This window comes from Camelus bactrianus, chromosome 1, assembly GCF_048773025.1.
Source record: "Camelus bactrianus isolate YW-2024 breed Bactrian camel chromosome 1, ASM4877302v1, whole genome shotgun sequence".
NCBI classification, from domain to species: domain Eukaryota; kingdom Metazoa; phylum Chordata; class Mammalia; order Artiodactyla; family Camelidae; genus Camelus; species Camelus bactrianus.
The window spans coordinates 137,160,110-137,173,412 of NC_133539.1; positions in this window are offsets into that span (position 1 = coordinate 137,160,110).

A 13,303-nucleotide genomic window follows, 5' to 3' on the forward strand; every position below is an offset into this window, starting at 1 on the left:
AACGGATTGCAGCGAAAATTTTACTCTGGTATCTCAGTCTATTTCCTACTGCCGTTTTGAATTTCCTGCCGTTTTCACTGTAAAACCGAGTTGGAGCTAGTACCTCCCCATATATATGTATGGAGTGGAGTTTGCAAAGTGAAAAGAAACTTTGTGTTCCCAACAAGCTAGGTGAAGGACGGCTTTCACACAATTATCGCTCAGAAATTAGCATATGGAGAGGCTTTCATTCATCTAGCACAAAGGGAACGGTTTGCAGGAGAAACTTTAACTCTGGTTTCTCAGTCTATTTCCTAGTGCCTGTTTGAAGTTCCTGCAGTTTTCACTGTAAAACCGAGTAGAAGCTAGTACCTCCCCATATATATGTATGGAGTGGAGTTTGCAACTGAAAAGAAACTTTGTGTTCCCAACAAGCTAGGTGAAGGACGGCTTTCACACACACTTATCTCTCAGAACTGAGCTCGTGGAGAGAAGTTCGTTCATCTACCACAAAGGGAACGGATTGCAGCGAAAATTTTACTCTGGTATCTCAGTCTATTTCCTACTGCCGTTTTGAATTTCCTGCCGTTTTCACTGTAAAACCGAGTTGGAGCTAGTACCTCCCCATATATATGTATGGAGTGGAGTTTGCAAGTGAAAAGAATCTTTGTGTTCCCAACAAGCTAGTTGAAGGACGGCTTTCACACAATTATCGCTCAGAAATTAGCATATGGAGAGGCTTTCATTCATCTAGCACAAAGGGAACGGTTTGCAGGAGAAACTTTAACTCTGGTTTCTCAGTCTATTTCCTAGTGCCTGTTTGAAGTTCCTGCAGTTTTCACTGTAAAACCGAGTTGAAGCTAGTACCTCCCCATATAAATGTATGGAATGGAGTTTGCAACTGAAAAGAAACTTTGTGTTCCCAAAAGCAAGTTGAACAACGGCTTTCACACACACTTATCTCTCAGAACTGAGCATGTGGAGAGACGTTCGTTCATCTAGCACAAAGGGAACGGTTTGCAGGAGAAAGATTCACTCTGGATTCTCAGTCTATTTCCAATTGCCGGTTTGAAGTTCCTGCAGATTTCACTGTAAAACCGAGTTGGTGTTGGTACATCCCCATATATATTTATGGAGTGGAGTTTGCAATTGAAAAGAAACTTTGTGTTCCCAACAAGCTAGGTGAAGTACGGCTTTCACACACTTAACTCTCAGAACTGAGCATGTGGAGAGACTTTCGTTCATTTAGCACAAATGGAACGGTTTGCAGGAGAAACTTTAACTCTGGTTTCTCAGTGTATTTCCTAGTGCCGGTTTGAGGTTCCTGCAGTTTTCAATGTAAAACCGAGTTGAAGCTAGTACCTCCCCATATAATTGTATGGAGTGGATATTGCAACTGAAAAGAAACTTTGTGTTCCCAACAATCTAGGTGAAGGACGGCTTTCACACACATTTATCTCTCAGATCTGAGCATGTGGAGAGACGTTCGTTCATCTAGCACAAATGAGCGGGTTGCATGAGAAATTTTTACTCTGGTTTCTCAGTCTGTTTCCTAGTGCCGGTTTGAAGTTCCTGCAATTTTCACTGTAAAACCGAGTTAGATCTCGTACCTCCCCATATATATGTATGGAGTGGAGTTTTCAAGTGAAAAGTAACTTTGTGTTCCCAACAAGCAAGGTGAAGGAGGCTTTCACACACACTTATATCTCAGAACTGAGCATGTGGAGAGACGTTCGTTCATCTATAACAAAGGAACGGATTGCAAGAGAAACTTTTACTCTGGTTTCTCAGTCTGTTTCCTACTGCCGGTTTGAAGTTCCTGCAGTTTTCACTGTAAAATCGAGTTGGAGCTTGTACCTCCCCATATATATGTATGGAGTGGAGTTTGCAAATGAAAAGAAACTTTGTGTTCCCAACAAGCAAGTTGAAGAACGGCTTTCACCCACACTTATCTCTCAGAACTAAGCATGTGGAGAGACGTTCGTTCATATAGCAAAAAGGGATCGGGTTGCAGGAGAAACTTTTACTCTGGTTTCTCAGTCTATTTCCTTTTGCAGGTTTGAAGTTCCTGCAGTTTTCACTGTAAAACCGAGTTGGTGTTGGTACCTCCCCATATATATGTATGGAGTGTAGTTTGCAACTGAAAAGAAACATTGTTTTCCCAACAAGCTAGGGGAAGGACGGCTTTCACACACACTTATCTCTCAGAACTGAGCTCGTGGAGAGATGTTCGTTCATCTACCACAAAGGGAACGGATTGCAGCGAAAATTTTACTCTGGTATCTCAGTCTATTTCCTACTGCCGTTTTGAATTTCCTGCCGTTTTCACTGTAAAACCGAGTTGGAGCTAGTACCTCCCCATATATATGTATGGAGTGGAGTTTGCAAGTGAAAAGAAACTTTGTGTTCCCAACAAGCTAGGTGAAGGACGGCTTTCACACAATTATCGCTCAGAAATTAGCATATGGAGAGGCTTTCATTCATCTAGCACAAAGGGAACGGTTTGCAGGAGAAACTTTAACTCTGGTTTCTCAGTCTATTTCCTAGTGCCTGTTTGAAGTTCCTGCAGTTTTCACTGTAAAACCGAGTAGAAGCTAGTACCTCCCCATATATATGTATGGAGTGGAGTTTGCAACTGAAAAGAAACTTTGTGTTCCCAACAAGATAGTTGAAGGACGGCTTTCACACACAATTATCTCTCAGAACTAAGCATGTGGAGAGACGTACGTTCATCAAACACAAAGTGAAAGGGTTGCAGGAGAAACTTTTACTCTGGTTTCTCAGTCTGTTTCCTAGTTCCTGTTTGAAATTCCTGCAGTTTTCACTGTAAAACCGAGTTGGAGCAAGTACTTCCCCATATATATTTATGGAGTGGAGTTTTCAACTGAAAAGAAACTTTGTGTTCCCAACATACTAGTTGTAGTCGTCTTTCACACACACTTATCTCTCAGAAATTAGCATGTGGAGAGACGTTCGTTCATCTAGCACAAAGGGAACGTGTTGCAGGAGAAACTTTTACTCTGGTTTCTCAGTCTGTTTCATAGTGCCGGTTTGAAGTTCCTGCAGTTTTCACTGTAAAACCGAGTTGGAGCTAGTACCTCCCCATATATATGTATGGAGTGGAGTTTGCAAGTGAAAAGAAACATTGTGTTCCCAACAAGCTAGGTGAAGGACGGCTTTCACACACTTATCGCTCAGAAATGAGCATGTGGAGAGACGTTCATTCATCTAGCACAAAGGGAACGGGTTGCAGGAGAAACTTTAACTCTGGGTTCTCAGTCTATTTCCTAGTGCCTGTTTGAAGTTCCTGCAGTTTTCACTGTAAAACCGAGTTGAAGCTAGTACCTCCCCATATAAATGTATGGAGTGGAGTTTGCAACTGAAAAGAAACTTTGTGTTCCCAAAAGCAAGCTGAACAACGGCTTTCACACACACTTATCTCTCAGAACTGAGCATGTGGAGAGACGTTCGTTCATCTAGCACAAAGGGAACGGTTTGCTGGAGAAAGATTCACTCTGGATTCTCAGTCTATTTCCAATTGCCGGTTTGAAGTTCCTGCAGATTTCACTGTAAATCGAGTTTGTGTTGGTACATCCCCATATATATTTATGGAGTGGAGTTTGCAATTGAAAAGAAACTTTGTGTTCCCAACAAGCTAGGTGAAGTACGGCTTTCACACACTTAACTCTCATAACTGAGCATGTGGAGAGACTTTCATTCATTTAGCACAAATGGAACGGTTTGCAGGAGAAAATTTAACTCTGGTTTCTCAGTGTATTTCCTAGTGCCGGTTTGAGGTTCCTGCAGTTTTCAATGTAAAACCGAGTTGAAGCTAGTACCTCCCCATATAATTGTATGGAGTGGATAATTCAACTGAAAAGAAACTTTGTATTCCCAACAATCTAGGTGAAGTACGGCTTTCACACACATTTATCTCTCAGATCTGAGCATGTGGAGAGACGTTCGTTCATCTAGCACAAATGAGCGGGTTGCATGAGAAATTTTTACTCTGGTTTCTCAGTCTGTTTCCTAGTGCCGGTTTGAAGTTCCTGCAATTTTCACTGTAAAACCGAGTTAGATCTCGTACCTCCCCATATATATGTATGGAGTGGATTTTTCAAGTGAAAAGAATCTTTGTGTTCCCAACAAGCAAGGTGAAGGAAGTCTTTGACACACACTTATCACTCAGAACTGAGCATGGGGGAGACTTTCGTTCATCTAGCACCAATGGAACTGGTTTCAGGAGTAACATTTACTCTGGTTTCTCAGTCTGTTTCCTACTGCCGGTTTGATGTTCCTACAGTTTTCACTGTAAAAAAGAGTTGGTACTAGTACCTCGTCATATATATGTATGGAGTGGAGTTTGCAAGTGAAAAGAAACATTGTGTTCCCAACAAGCTAGGTGAAGGACGGCTTTCACACACACTTATCTCTCAGAACTGAGCATGTGGAGAGAAGTTCGTTCATCTAGCAGAAATGGAACGGGTTGCAGGATAAACTTTTACTCTGTTTTCTCAGTGTGTTTCCTACTGCCGGTTTGATATTCCTACAATTTTCACTGTAAAACCGAGTTGGAGCTAGTACCTCCCCATATATATGTATGGAGTGGAGTTTGCAACTGAAGAGAATCTTTGTGTTGCCAACAAGCTATGTGAAGGACGGCTTTCACTCACACTTTTCTCTCAGAACTGAGCATGTGGAGTGACGTTCGTTCATCTAGCACAAAGGGAACGGGTTGCAGGGAAACTTTTACTCTGGTTTCTCAGTCTGTTTCCTAGTGCCGTTTTGAAGTTCCTGCATTTTTCAATGTAAAATCGAGTTGGAGCTCGTACCTACCCATATATATGTATGCAGTGGAGTTTGCAAGTGAAAAGAAACTTTGTATTCCCAACAAGCTAGTTGAAGGACGCCTTTCACACAGATTTATCTCTCAAACCTGAGCATGTGAAGAGACGTTCGTTCATCTAGCACAAATTGAACGGGTTGCAGGAGAAACTTTTACTCGGCTTTTTCAGTCTGTTTCCAACAGCCGGTTTGATGTTCCCACAGTTTTCACTGTAAAACAGAGTTGGAACTAGTACCTCCTCATATATATGTATGGAGTGGAGTTAGCAAGTGAAAAGAAACTTTGTGTTCCCAACAAGCTAGTTGAAGGACGGCTTTAACACACACTTATCTCTCAGAACTGAGTATGTGGAAAGAAGTTCGTTCAACTAGCACAAAGGGAACTGGTTGCAGGAGAAACTATTACTCTGGTTTCTCATCCTGTTTCCTAGTGCCGGTTTGAAGTTCCTGCAGTTTTCACTGTAAAAGCATGTTAGAGATTGTACCTCCCCATATATATGTATGGAGTGGAATTTGCAACTGAAAAGAAACTTTGTGTTCCCAACAAGCTAGTTGAAGACGGCTTTCACACACACTTATCTCTCAGAACTGAGCATGTGGAGAGACGTTCGTTCATCTAGCACAAAGGGAACGGGTTGCAGGAGAAACTTTTACTCTGGTTTCTCAGTCTGTTTCCTAGTGCCGGTTTGATGTTCCTGAAGTTTTCACTGTAAAACCGAGTTGGAGCTAGTACCTCCCCATATATATGTTTGGAATGGAGTTGGCAACTGAAAAGAAACTTTGTGTTACCAACAAGCTAGGTGAAGGACGGCTTTCACTCACACTTATCTCTCAGAACTGAGCATGTCTAGAGACGTTCGTTAATCTAGCACAAATGACGGGTTGCAGGGGAAACTTTTACTCTGGTTTCTCAGTCTGTTTCCTAGTGCCGGTTTGAAGTTCCTGCAATTTTCACTGTAAAACCGAGTTAGATCTCGTACCTCCCCATATATATGTATGGAGTGGATTATTCAAGTGAAAAGAATCTTTGTGTTCCCAAAAAGTTGGTGAAGGAAGTCTTTGACACACACTTATCACTCAGAACTGAGCATGGGGGAGACTTTCGTTCATCTAGCACCAATGGAACTGGTTTCAGGAGTAACATTTTCTCTGGTTTCTCAGTCTGTTTCCTACTGCCGGTTTGATGTTCCTACAGTTTTCACTGTAAAAGAGAGTTGGTACTAGTACCTCGTCATATATATGTATGGAGTGGAGTTTGCAAGTGAAAAGAAACTTTGTGTTCCCAACAAGCTAGGTGAAGGACGGCTTTCACACACACTTATCTCTCAGAACTGAGCATGTGGAGAGAAGTTCGTTCATCTAGCAGAAATGGAACGGGTTGCAGGGAAACTTTTACTCTGGTTTCTCAGTCTGTTTCCTAGTGCCGTTTTGAAGTTCCTGCATTTTTCACTGTAAAATCAATTTGGAGCTCGTACCTACCCATATATATGTATGCAGTGGAGTTTGCAAGTGAAAAGAAACTTTGTATTCCCAACAAGCTAGTTGAAGGAAGCCTGTCACACAGATTTATCTCTCAAACCTGAGCATGTGAAGAGACGTTCGTTCATCTAGCACAAAGTGAACGGGTTGCAGGAGAAACTTTTACTCTGGTTTCTCAGTTTGTTTCCAACAGCCGGTTTGATGTTCCTACAGTTTTCACTGTAAAACAGAGTTGGAACTAGTACCTCCTCATATATATGTATGGAGTGGAGTTTGCAAGTGAAAAGAAACTTTGTGTTCCCAACAAGCTAGGTGAAGGACGGCTTTAACACACACTTATCTCTCAGAACTGAGTATGTGGAGAGAAGTTCGTTCATCTAGCACAAAGGGAACTGGTTGCAGGAGAAACTATTACTCTGGTTTCTCATCCTGTTTCCTAGTGCCGGTTTGAAGTTCCTGCAGTTTTCACTGTAAAAGCATATTAGGGATTGTACCTCCCCATATATATGTATGGAGTGGAATTTGAAACTGAAAAGAAACTTTGTGTTCCCAACAAGCTAGTTGAAGACGGCTTTCACACACACTTATCTCTCAGAACTGAGCATGTGGAGAGACGTTCGTTCATCTAGCACAAAGGGAACGGGTTGCAGGAGAAACTTTTACTCTGGTTTCTCAGTCTGTTTCCTAGTGCCGGTTTGATGTTCCTGAAGTTTTCACTGTAAAACCGAGTTGGAGCTAGTACCTCCCCATATATATGTTTGGAGTGGAGTTGGCAACTGAAAAGAAACTTTGTGTTCCCAACAAGCTAGGTGAAGTACGGCTTTCACACACAATTATCTCTTAGAACTGAGCATGTGGAGAGACGTTCGTTCATGTAGCACAAAGGGATCGGTTTGCAAGAGAAACTTTTACTCTGGTTTCGTAGTCTTTTTCCTAGATCCGGTTTGATGTTCCTGCAATTTTCACTGTAAAACCGAGTTGGAGCTAGTACCTCCCCATATATATGTATGGATTGGGGTTTGCAAGTGAAAAGAAACTTTGTGTTACCAACAAGCTAAGTGAAGTACGGCTTTCACACACAATAATCTCTCAGAAATGAGCATGTGGAGAGACGTTCGTTCATCTAGCACAAATGGAACGGGTTGCAGGGGAAACATTTACTCTCGTTTCTCAGTCTGTTTCCTACTGCCGGTTTGAATTTCCTGCAGTTTTCACTGTAAAACCGTGTTGGAGCTAGTACTTATCCATATATATGTATGGAGTGGAGTTTGCAACTGAAGAGAAACTTTGTGTTGCCAACAAGCTAGGTGAAGGACGGCTTTCACTCACACTTATCTCTCAGAACTGAGCATGTCTGGAGACGTTCGTTAATCTAGCACAAATGACGGGTTGCAGGGGAAACTTTTACTCTGGTTTCTCAGTCTGTTTCCTAGTGCCGGTTTGAAGTTCCTGCAATTTTCACTGTAAAACCGAGTTAGATCTCGTACCTCCCCATATATATGTATGGAGTGGATTATTCAAGTGAAAAGAATCTTTGTGTTCCCAAAAAGTTGGTGAAGGAAGTCTTTGACACACACTTATCACTCAGAACTGAGCATGGGGGAGACTTTCGTTCATCTAGCACCAATGGAACTGGTTTCAGGAGTAACATTTTCTCTGGTTTCTCAGTCTGTTTCCTACTGCCGGTTTGATGTTCCTACAGTTTTCACTGTAAAAGAGAGTTGGTACTAGTACCTCGTCATATATATGTATGGATTGGAGTTTGCAAGTGAAAAGAAACTTTGTGTTCCCAACAAGCTAGGTGAAGGACGGCTTTCACACACACTTATCTCTCAGAACTGAGCATGTGGAGAGAAGTTCGTTCATCTAGCAGAAATGGAACGGGTTGCAGGGAAACTTTTACTCTGGTTTCTCAGTCTGTTTCCTAGTGCCGTTTTGAAGTTCCTGCATTTTTCACTGTAAAATCAATTTGGAGCTCGTACCTACCCATATATATGTATGCAGTGGAGTTTGCAAGTGAAAAGAAACTTTGTATTCCCAACAAGCTAGTTGAAGGAAGCCTGTCACACAGATTTATCTCTCAAACCTGAGCATGTGAAGAGACGTTCGTTCATCTAGCACAAAGTGAACGGGTTGCATGAGAAACTTTTACTCTGGTTTCTCAGTTTGTTTCCAACAGCCGGTTTGATGTTCCTACAGTTTTCACTGTAAAACAGAGTTGGAACTAGTACCTCCTCATATATATGTATGGAGTGGAGTTTGCAAGTGAAAAGAAACTTTGTGTTCCCAACAAGCTAGGTGAAGGACGGCTTTAACACACACTTATCTCTCAGAACTGAGTATGTGGAGAGAAGTTCGTTCATCTAGCACAAAGGGAACTGGTTGCAGGAGAAACTATTACTCTGGTTTCTCATCCTGTTTCCTAGTGCCGGTTTGAAGTTCCTGCAGTTTTCACTGTAAAAGCATATTAGAGATTGTACCTCCCCATATATATGTATGGAGTGGAATTTGAAACTGAAAAGAAACTTTGTGTTCCCAACAAGCTAGTTGAAGACGGCTTTCACACACACTTATCTCTCAGAACTGAGCATGTGGAGAGACGTTCGTTCATCTAGCACAAAGGGAACGGGTTGCAGGAGAAACTTTTACTCTGGTTTCTCAGTCTGTTTCCTAGTGCCGGTTTGATGTTCCTGAAGTTTTCACTGTAAAACCGAGTTGGAGCTAGTACCTCCCCATATATATGTTTGGAGTGGAGTTGGCAACTGAAAAGAAACTTTGTGTTCCCAACAAGCTAGGTGAAGTACGGCTTTCACACACAATTATCTCTTAGAACTGAGCATGTGGAGAGACGTTCGTTCATGTAGCACAAAGGGATCGGTTTGCAAGAGAAACTTTTACTCTGGTTTCGTAGTCTTTTTCCTAGATCCGGTTTGATGTTCCTGCAATTTTCACTGTAAAACCGAGTTGGAGCTAGTACCTCCCCATATATATGTATGGATTGGGGTTTGCAAGTGAAAAGAAACTTTGTGTTACCAACAAGCTAAGTGAAGTACGGCTTTCACACACAATAATCTCTCAGAAATGAGCATGTGGAGAGACGTTCGTTCATCTAGCAAAAATGGAACGGGTTGCAGGGGAAACATTTACTCTCGTTTCTCAGTCTGTTTCCTACTGCCGGTTTGAATTTCCTGCAGTTTTCACTGTAAAACCGTGTTGGAGCTAGTACTTATCCATATATATGTATGGAGTGGAGTTTGCAACTGAAGAGAAACTTTGTGTTGCCAACAAGCTAGGTGAAGGACGGCTTTCACTCACACTTATCTCTCAGAACTGAGCATGTCTGGAGACGTTCGTTAATCTAGCACAAATGACGGGTTGCAGGGGAAACTTTTACTCTGGTTTCTCAGTCTGTTTCCTAGTGCCGGTTTTAAGTTCCTGTCATTTTCTCTTTAAAACCGATTTGGAACTAGTACCTCCCCATATATATTTTTGGAGGGCTGTTTGCAAGTGAAAAGAAATTTTGTGTTCCCAACAAGCTAGTTGAATGACTGCTTTCACACACACTTATCTCTCAGAACTGAGCATGTGAAGAGACGTTCGTTCATCTAGCAGAAAGTGAACGGGTTGCAGGAGAAACTTTTACTCTGCTTTCTCAGTCTGTTTCCTAGTGCCGGTTTGATGTTCCTGAAGTTTTCACTGTAAAACCGAGTTGGAGCTAGTACCTCCCCATATATATGTTTGGAATGGAGTTGGCAACTGAAAAGAAACTTTGTGTTACCAACAAGCTAGGTGAAGGACGGCTTTCACTCACACTTATCTCTCAGAACTGAGCATGTCTAGAGACGTTCGTTAATCTAGCACAAATGACGGGTTGCAGGGGAAACTTTTACTCTGGTTTCTCAGTCTGTTTCCTAGTGCCGGTTTGAAGTTCCTGCAATTTTCACTGTAAAACCGAGTTAGATCTCGTACCTCCCCATATATATGTATGGAGTGGATTATTCAAGTGAAAAGAATCTTTGTGTTCCCAAAAAGTTGGTGAAGGAAGTCTTTGACACACACTTATCACTCAGAACTGAGCATGGGGGAGACTTTCGTTCATCTAGCACCAATGGAACTGGTTTCAGGAGTAACATTTTCTCTGGTTTCTCAGTCTGTTTCCTACTGCCGGTTTGATGTTCCTACAGTTTTCACTGTAAAAGAGAGTTGGTACTAGTACCTCGTCATATATATGTATGGAGTGGAGTTTGCAAGTGAAAAGAAACTTTGTGTTCCCAACAAGCTATGTGAAGGACGGCTTTCACACACACTTATCTCTCAGAACTGAGCATGTGGAGAGAAGTTCGTTCATCTAGCAGAAATGGAACGGGTTGCAGGGAAACTTTTACTCTGGTTTCTCAGTCTGTTTCCTAGTGCCGTTTTGAAGTTCCTGCATTTTTCACTGTAAAATCAATTTGGAGCTCGTACCTACCCATATATATGTATGCAGTGGAGTTTGCAAGTGAAAAGAAACTTTGTATTCCCAACAAGCTAGTTGAAGGAAGCCTGTCACACAGATTTATCTCTCAAACCTGAGCATGTGAAGAGACGTTCGTTCATCTAGCACAAAGTGAACGGGTTGCAGGAGAAACTTTTACTCTGGTTTCTCAGTTTGTTTCCAACAGCCGGTTTGATGTTCCTACAGTTTTCACTGTAAAACAGAGTTGGAACTAGTACCTCCTCATATATATGTATGGAGTGGAGTTTGCAAGTGAAAAGAAACTTTGTGTTCCCAACAAGCTAGGTGAAGGACGGCTTTAACACACACTTATCTCTCAGAACTGAGTATGTGGAGAGAAGTTCGTTCATCTAGCACAAAGGGAACTGGTTGCAGGAGAAACTATTACTCTGGTTTCTCATCCTGTTTCCTAGTGCCGGTTTGAAGTTCCTGCAGTTTTCACTGTAAAAGCATATTAGGGATTGTACCTCCCCATATATATGTATGGAGTGGAATTTGAAACTGAAAAGAAACTTTGTGTTCCCAACAAGCTAGTTGAAGACGGCTTTCACACACACTTATCTCTCAGAACTGAGCATGTGGAGAGACGTTCGTTCATCTAGCACAAAGGGAACGGGTTGCAGGAGAAACTTTTACTCTGGTTTCTCAGTCTGTTTCCTAGTGCCGGTTTGATGTTCCTGAAGTTTTCACTGTAAAACCGAGTTGGAGCTAGTACCTCCCCATATATATGTTTGGAGTGGAGTTGGCAACTGAAAAGAAACTTTGTGTTCCCAACAAGCTAGGTGAAGTACGGCTTTCACACACAATTATCTCTTAGAACTGAGCATGTGGAGAGACGTTCGTTCATGTAGCACAAAGGGATCGGTTTGCAAGAGAAACTTTTACTCTGGTTTCGTAGTCTTTTTCCTAGATCCGGTTTGATGTTCCTGCAATTTTCACTGTAAAACCGAGTTGGAGCTAGTACCTCCCCATATATATGTATGGATTGGGGTTTGCAAGTGAAAAGAAACTTTGTGTTACCAACAAGCTAAGTGAAGTACGGCTTTCACACACAATAATCTCTCAGAAATGAGCATGTGGAGAGACGTTCGTTCATCTAGCACAAATGGAACGGGTTGCAGGGGAAACATTTACTCTCGTTTCTCAGTCTGTTTCCTACTGCCGGTTTGAATTTCCTGCAGTTTTCACTGTAAAACCGTGTTGGAGCTAGTACTTATCCATATATATGTATGGAGTGGAGTTTGCAACTGAAGAGAAACTTTGTGTTGCCAACAAGCTAGGTGAAGGACGGCTTTCACTCACACTTATCTCTCAGAACTGAGCATGTCTGGAGACGTTCGTTAATCTAGCACAAATGACGGGTTGCAGGGGAAACTTTTACTCTGGTTTCTCAGTCTGTTTCCTAGTGCCGGTTTGAAGTTCCTGCAATTTTCACTGTAAAACCGAGTTAGATCTCGTACCTCCCCATATATATGTATGGAGTGGATTATTCAAGTGAAAAGAATCTTTGTGTTCCCAAAAAGTTGGTGAAGGAAGTCTTTGACACACACTTATCACTCAGAACTGAGCATGGGGGAGACTTTCGTTCATCTAGCACCAATGGAACTGGTTTCAGGAGTAACATTTTCTCTGGTTTCTCAGTCTGTTTCCTACTGCCGGTTTGATGTTCCTACAGTTTTCACTGTAAAAGAGAGTTGGTACTAGTACCTCGTCATATATATGTATGGAGTGGAGTTTGCAAGTGAAAAGAAACTTTGTGTTCCCAACAAGCTAGGTGAAGGACGGCTTTCACACACACTTATCTCTCAGAACTGAGCATGTGGAGAGAAGTTCGTTCATCTAGCAGAAATGGAACGGGTTGCAGGGAAACTTTTACTCTGGTTTCTCAGTCTGTTTCCTAGTGCCGTTTTGAAGTTCCTGCATTTTTCACTGTAAAATCAATTTGGAGCTCGTACCTACCCATATATATGTATGCAGTGGAGTTTGCAAGTGAAAAGAAACTTTGTATTCCCAACAAGCTAGTTGAAGGAAGCCTGTCACACAGATTTATCTCTCAAACCTGAGCATGTGAAGAGACGTTCGTTCATCTAGCACAAAGTGAACGGGTTGCAGGAGAAACTTTTACTCTGGTTTCTCAGTTTGTTTCCAACAGCCGGTTTGATGTTCCTACAGTTTTCACTGTAAAACAGAGTTGGAACTAGTACCTCCTCATATATATGTATGGAGTGGAGTTTGCAAGTGAAAAGAAACTTTGTGTTCCCAACAAGCTAGGTGAAGGACGGCTTTAACACACACTTATCTCTCAGAACTGAGTATGTGGAGAGAAGTTCGTTCATCTAGCACAAAGGGAACTGGTTGCAGGAGAAACTATTACTCTGGTTTCTCATCCTGTTTCCTAGTGCCGGTTTGAAGTTCCTGCAGTTTTCACTGTAAAAGCATATTAGAGATTGTACCTCCCCATATATATGTATGGAGTGGAATTTGAAACTGAAAAGAAACTTTGTG